Source organism: Amblyomma americanum, chromosome 4, assembly GCF_052857255.1.
Source record: "Amblyomma americanum isolate KBUSLIRL-KWMA chromosome 4, ASM5285725v1, whole genome shotgun sequence".
Taxonomy (NCBI): domain Eukaryota; kingdom Metazoa; phylum Arthropoda; class Arachnida; order Ixodida; family Ixodidae; genus Amblyomma; species Amblyomma americanum.
In genome coordinates, this window is record NC_135500.1 from 169,923,812 (window position 1) to 169,931,628 (window position 7,817).

Below are 7,817 nucleotides of genomic sequence, written 5' to 3' on the forward strand. Positions count from 1 at the left end.
GGCACTTAGCTGAGAATTGAACCCATGGCCCTTGGGCTTCGAGTCATACACTTTACCCCTAGGCCGCTGAGTCACGTTCGTTCGACTTGGTTAAAGGCGAATCATGTGCGTCCTGTGGTGTATTACTAGTCTAATGTTCAAGTGCCCCTTAATTTTTGATGATGCTCATGAGACACATCAGAGGTGGCGTACACTAGATGCGTTTGATTTTCATATAAGGGTTGCAGACCCTGTCTCAAGGAACCTAAAAGGAATATCACGTAAAGGCATAAAACTGAGATACGTTACAATAAGAAACATGAAGTTAACCCACGTAAAAACAACTGAAGTGCTCATGTTATTGGTGACCTTGATTGGAAGACGATTTTTAATAGAAAATTTTTGTTCACAGAAACTTCAACTTCTATTTTTAATCAAAAGCACAATGACTAAACGATTGTCATGTGATTGTTAACAAAAATATTTATTGCGTAAATGGAGGAACTTGGTCCTTAGTGTCAATGTTCACACAAAGAAAGATAGTTGTACAAAGCAACCATTGTCGGTTGTTTAGTAGTCTGCAAATGGTTTAGTTCTATAAATCATATATTCTGATTAAGTGCAGCACAAGAAACGTCCTGTACAGCTCCTTGCTTGAAAGAAAATTTGTACAGAAAATTGACGAGTAATATGCAGACTTTTATAACATCTATAGCATTTTTACTTAAAAACAGAGAGATACGACGATGCTCTTTGCTAATATCGATTGTAAAGCTAGGCGGACATAATGTATTTGACCTAGCTAAACTGAAAACGAATATATAAATAAACTAACAACGTGTTTTTTGCGATACTGAAGACCGTCCACAACGAATCTGAGCCCAGCTTTTAACTTCCTGAATCTGCATTGGCGCTCGATATATCGAGCGTCGAAAATACGCTTTTCAAAACTCGTTGAGTTACGTTTCCTGCGTGACTGATTTATAAAGTGGCGTCGCTGCACCTGGTAAATTCTCCAAACTCTAACTTTTGCTCCATCTAACACACAAACTGCTTCCTTTTTTGCGGCATCGCGTCTGTTTTTCCGTAAAATCTAATTTATTGATCTTTCACAGCCGCCTTTCTCACATGCACATTTTCATGCCGAAAGCTGGTTAAGGAAATTTAAAAGTCGGGCTCCCCTTCAATAGTTGCGGTTTTCAATTTCGCTACGCAGTCTTGGGCTATGACAGCACAAATAAAAAGTTGATTGGTCAATTGTAGTTAAGCAATTCTGTTCTAGTTTAGTTCTATCATGTACAGTCCACGTCACCCTTGTGTAGAACGATCGGGTAGTGCACTTCCGTGCAAACAAATCCAGATCTTGCCGCAGCCGCAAGGTTTCAAGGGCAGCACTTGCACTGAAGTAGTGCCAGATAGACACGCGAACAAAGCAGACATGAGCACTTTTCCCAGAAATCAGGGGCTGCTGTGTAATTTTATTTTTTATTACCAGGTATGCATTGCTCGAGCGCTCTACAGAAGGGTAACTCTAACTGTACATCATGTCGGCCTTGGTTTGGTTTGGTTTATGGGGTTTAACGTCCCAAAGCGACTCAGGATATGAGGGACGCCGTCGTGAAGAGCTCCGGAAATCTCGCCCACCTGGGTTTTTTTAACCTGCACTGACATCGCACAGTACATGGGCCTCTAGAATTTCGCTTCCTTCGAAATTAGACCACCGAACCCGGGATCAAACCCGCGTCTTTCGGGCCAGCAGCCGAGCACCATAACCACTCATACACTGCGGCGGCTGTCTGCCTTACTGTACAATACAAAAGCACAGATCACCTTAACATATTTCTATCTGTATTAAAATAAAAGTTCGTAGAGGTTGCATAAATCATACACTGTAACAGACGCTATATAGCTTAAACAGAAATTTGAAGCAAAAATGTAGCCTTGGTCAAAAGTCTTAAGGCCAAAGACTTTTCGCTTCAGCCGAATAACAGAGTCGTTACGGCACTATTAAAGAACGAATTACCTTGAAGTGCTAGCAGAAGGCTTATTCTTGCGGTAGAGGAGCTTCCTGTTTGACTTGTGTTTTGAATGATCCGCTACACAGAGCATAATAGGAACATTCATTTCTCTTCAGCTGAACGCTGTGGCCTTAACACTTTTGATCAAGACTGTGCATTTATGTCTGTAGTCCTGCAGGTGTCCGGCCGCTTTATAAGGGCGCTTTTGGATTACCTGCCAACACGTGCGTGAAGTGCTGGTTGCCCTTTTGTCGCCAGCCAGCGCTAGGAGTGGGCGTATGACCGTGTTTTCCAGACCATAGACCACGGACTGTAGACGTTTAAAAGCTGAAATGTCGCTTGGCGCGGACTATTCATCTGTGCAGACTATGCATGAATTATTTTTTATATTGTTTGCACGAGCAGAAAAACCCTAGCTTGGCTGTAATATCAAAGAAACTTAGTCTGACTGCACCTGCGACATTTTACCCCGCTAAATCACACAGCAAAATTACCTCCCGTACGCTATCAGCTTTGATATGCAAGCGAATACTGCTCGTCGAGGCTGCTTTTAAATGCTTGGATTCGGGAGCGCATGCGGAAATTCTGACCGAATAACGTCAGGGTCAGTGCAGTCTACCCAAGCTGCGACGAAAAAATTTTACTTCGATGACAAATGGGCTCGGATGTAGGCTGTTTATTTGAAATATTTGGCTGTAATGCCTGTGCGGAAGAAAGCAGGTACGTTGAGGACTCTACAGCTTGCCAAACATTCAACAAAAGCTTGCAGCGGGGGTACGACAGCCACGGGAAGCGCGGAATATGATATCGACAAAAAAAATAACACTGGTTGTTCGTACTATTTCTTTTGGGGAACGTATGCAGGAAATCAAGACTGGTATCTGGTAAAGACTAGGTTTAAAAAAGAACAATCTTCTGACTGTTCGACAGCGCACGACGACGGGGCAGAGGACGCCGGAAGAGTGTCACTGGAAGCGGGGATTTGGTTCTGGTTGTATACTGCCTGCGGACAATCTTAAAAACTTATTTGCAACCTAAATCTGTCTTCTGGAATATATAAACTCCCGGTGCTAACTATCTAAGCAAACACTTCCAAATTTAAGCAAAAATTTACCCCTGTTAGCTACAGTCCACAGAATACGGTGATCGTGCAAGCGATCGTCAGGTATTGTAAGGTAGGATCACTTAATTTCAGTTCGATTGAGTTTACTAAGGTGGCTCTTAGACACTTCATTTTAGACATGTTTGATGTGCGCCTTATATTTAACGGGAGGACATTACTGCGCGAGCGCACCTACAACACGCATATGAAGAGGAAAATCTGTAGCAGCCACGATTTGATAATACAATCACGGAGTGCTCGATCCCGACAGAAGAAAGAAGAAAGAAAGAAGAAAGCCAGCACAAAAAAAGAACTGCAAGAAATGTTGGCCAAGGCTGATCAACTAAATGTCGACACTAACACTGTAAATACGGGATAGCAAGGCTAAAAACGAGGCATAAACACGAGTGAAAAAAAAAAGGAGGCATATAAACAAGAGAAAAAACGGCACAGACGAGAAAACAATTAACACCGCAAAAAAATCCATGAAGCGGAAAAAACACATAATATGAATGTATGCCAACAATCAACGCAGCCAAAGGGCATAAATGAGGGAACGATTAACAGCTAAAAATTCAATGAGACGCTAAAAGCAGGTCAAATGATGCCGTGAATGAGGCAACAATTAACGCTCCACAAAACGATAAGCTGAGAACTGAGAGGGTAAGGAAAGGGTTTAAGGTGGCTTGGAATGCATTACAATCATAATAACCCAGGCAGGAATGTGATCTCTTTTTCTAGGATAGCCACTGATGGCACACTAACGCAGCCTCTGTTTAGGTTGTCAATGATGGCTGCTTGAATTATTTCCCAAGTGAGCTGGTCCTTGTCTTTTGCCAAGATTCTGGGGTTCAGAATGTTTGGAGGGCTGTTCTTGCAGGGTGAGCAGTCAGGACAGTGGATGGCGAAGTTGCTAGATTTTTTATCTGCCGCGTTCAAGCTATGCTCCTGCAGTCTCTTGTTCACGCAGCTACCTGTCTGTCCAACGTATTCTTGTTTCCTGACTTAAGTGTTGCCTCAATTAAGTCATCCTTTTACCCGCTTTCAGAGTCTCGATGAATTTTTGAGTGTTAATTGTTGCCTCATTTATGCCCCTCTCGTTCCTGCTTTTGTCTATCTCTTCACTGAATTTTTGGCTGTGTTGATTGTTGGCCTACATTCATTTTATATGTTTTTCCCGCTTCATTAATTTTTGCCATGTTCATTCCTGCCTCATCTATGCCATTTTTTTTAGTTGTTCTTGCGCCTCATTTTTTTTCACTCGTTTTTATGCTTCGTTTCTAGCCTTGTTACCGTGTTTGCTGTGTTAGTGTTGACATTTTGTTGACCCAGCCTTGGCCAATTTTTCTTGCGATTTTTTACTTGCTGGTTTTCTTTTTGTCAGGATCGAGCGCTCTGTGAATCTATTATCAAAACGTGGCCGCTACAGATTTTCCGCTTCATGTCAGTGTTGTAGGTGCACTTGCGCGTTAAAGTCATTCAGTTAATTATAATGGGCGGGGGTCAAACATGTCCAACTTAAAGCTGACCGTTCAGGGCAGTTGTGCGTGTGTCCTTTCTGTGTCCTCTTCTGCAGGCGCTGCTATTCCATTATATTCTGCAAAAAACAGACAGGTCTGTGGTTGGAATGTCATGTCAGTGTCATTCTCCAAAGAGAAATCAAATCAGCATTCAAGGTGCGGAAATTGGCCGATCGGTTAAATTGAGGGTGTAAAATTAAAGGGTTTTCTTCACACATTTCGGCTCGCATCATAACTTGTCCAACTTGCCTATTTTCTAGGGAAAAAAAAGGAACAGAAGAAGAAAACTTGTCGTTGAAGCACTAATGATGAATTATTTTCGGCAAAAGACAGTTTGATGTTCGGATGTTGATTGAGTTTCTCAAAAGGAGCTTTAAAGCAAGAATTTCCAGCTGCACTCTACTATTCTGAACTATATTTTCTTACTCTATTCAAGTCAATGTTTCGGTGCACTGCTAAAAATATTGAAAGTCCACGCAACAACCAACTAAATTTACTTTTCTAGGGGTTTAAACACTGCCCATGGTTGGCGTACACGACAGTGAATAAAGCAGATGAAGACGACTTCACAGTGGAGAGGTTCAATCACGCTGGTTCAATCACGCTGTGTGCAGTAACGCAATACTCTTGTTTGCCCAGGATAAAGTTTGCACAGCACGCTGAACAGGAAGCCCTCTAGAAGCCGTCGTCAAACCTGTTTGCTCATCGCCGCTCGCCTTAGAGGCGAAAGCAGGCGGTATGTCTATGCTGATATCGAGTTGTTTTGTTCCACCAGGGCTCCAGGCGTACTCCAATCATCTGGGGCTATCTCGCATATCCTGTCCGACGGCCACTCCTTTTTTTTTCCTGGAGGAATTTTTAAAAAGTACCATGCTTATTTATACCAAAAAGTATAATGCTTGCCCGTTCCTCCTCCTGTGAGGAGGAAAGAAAAGAGTGCTGTGTAATGTATTTTTTTAGCTGCTTTTGCGAAGCGACATAACTGCACCTTTAGAACGCAGAGTAGATTGATAGAATAACTGGCGTAACTGACCCAACCGGTTTTCACGGAGCCGGTAGGCCTGCTGTCTGCAAAAATGAACTTGTCACGTCGAGGAGAGCCGACTTCAAAGCAACAAAATTACGAAACCCATATGTCTGGCAACTTTGAAAAAAAATTGTTATTTTCAAGAACATAGTCGCTGAAGACATCACGACATTCACGCTTACATGATTTGTGACAATATTCTGTTTAAAATTAATAAACACCATCAGGATATTTCAAATTAATCATGAAATAAGAACTGCCTGTTTAGGATATAGTATGCAATAACAATTTGGAAGCAAAAATGTTAATCAATTACAAATAAATAAGCATGCCTTGAAGAATCAATCACATTAGATTACAACAAAAATGAATCAAATAATTTTAGAAGGAGTGAGATAATAGATAAGTTTTTTTATTACGAATTGAATAAGGATATGAGGAGAAATTGCTTGAATATTGAGTCGAACCTCGAATACTTGTGCAAAGTCAAAAAGTTCATAAACGGACTCATATCCGAACATTATTGTCCTCTTTTTTTTTTTGAAGAAAGTGTGAGTCTTTGCAAAAAAGAAAAAGATGTGCACTGAAATTTGTACTGCATGATTAACGACCTAACAATATGCAATCTCTGAAGATGAAAGATGAGTACAAAATGAAACCCAGAAATCAATACATGACCAGCAACAAAACACAAAATTAGGTACCTAGTAGCAAAACCTCACTAATTGGGACTCTAAGGCACTGGAAGAAATCTCTAAATAGAGGTCGAGTTACCGAATGACCCTCCTCCCTCCGCCCTTCACAACCCTCGTTTATATTCGCGACCAGCTAAACATACAAAACTTTGTCCTTAAGTGTAATTGTAATTGGTCCTTATGCGTACGCGCCATCACCCAACGTATTCTTTCAGTTTATGGGTTAAAACAAAGAAAAATACTGACTCTGAGGTTGAAAAGCGGAAGGTAACTCTTCGTTCCATTAAAGATATCTAGCAGAGATGTACCCTGCACAAGCCACCTGTATATGTAAAAAAAAAAGGTGTCAAAGGAACAAAACAGCCCCTACTGGTTGTGATTCTGCCGAGACGGCATTTACCAGCGGCAAACTAAGATCATGTTGCCATGCTGACTGCTGCAATTATGACGATACATGTGCTCTTGAAAAGCCTTTAGCAAGCAAAACACAGAACAAGCATGCTGCACAAAATATGCGGATTAAGTTTCTGAGCTAATGATGACAAATTAGCTTCTACTGCTGTCGACAGAAATGTTTGCCAAAGGGCTAATTTTTCCGGCCCCAGCTATCTGCGATCATTACTGCGGTAATTAGCTTATATTAAAGGCTCCTTTTTTTATTTCCCCCACCCGCTTGCACTTAGCTAAAGGAGCGGAGGAGACTGACAGAGACAAAAACTGTGCAAAGTTTTAAAAACTGTCTAATATATGATGCTCCTTTCGGCGTGATAATGAGAGAGTCAACAATATTTGGCTTCTAAGCTTTTATTGCCGCTAGCAAATGGCCCCGTTCGTTATCTGTTGCAGGAAAAATAGGGCAAGAGACGATTATAAAGTTCGTTTGCCTTTGGAATCCCTTAAACGTCTTTGAGCAGCATTATGCTCCCGTGTACTCAAAAGATCAAAAAAAAATTGTTCTCCTAATGTTTCAGTACACGCACCACTCAAAGCCTCTTTTTACTAAACGCTGCAAGCGTACCGTTGTTGTATTATTTAATTTTGGCTATGCCATCAAAAGAAATTTTAAAAGAAAGGGGGAAGTAAGACACGCTACATGCTTCATTTAGATATTTTGAAAAAACGACGGAAAAAATTCTGTACAGAATCCAGTTGAATATCAGCTACATGGCAATTTCCACGCATTTAGAGAATGTTACGTGGCCTATATTATCCCAAGTGTTTATCCATTTTCAGCAAGTATGCCTTTCACAATTGCGTGGATGCGTTTTTGTCCGCCGTTTTCTTTTCATAAGCACACAGGAATTGAATTCAATACAAATGACCGATCTCAATTTAGGAGCACGCCCATTAAAATTCAACTTTTGGTACGCACTTGAAACGAGCTACACAATTTACACCACTAAAATTATACCTGCTGGAAATTTCGCACATAGGAGCCGACTATGCGTCTCACATTTTTCTTTTATTTGTTGAAAC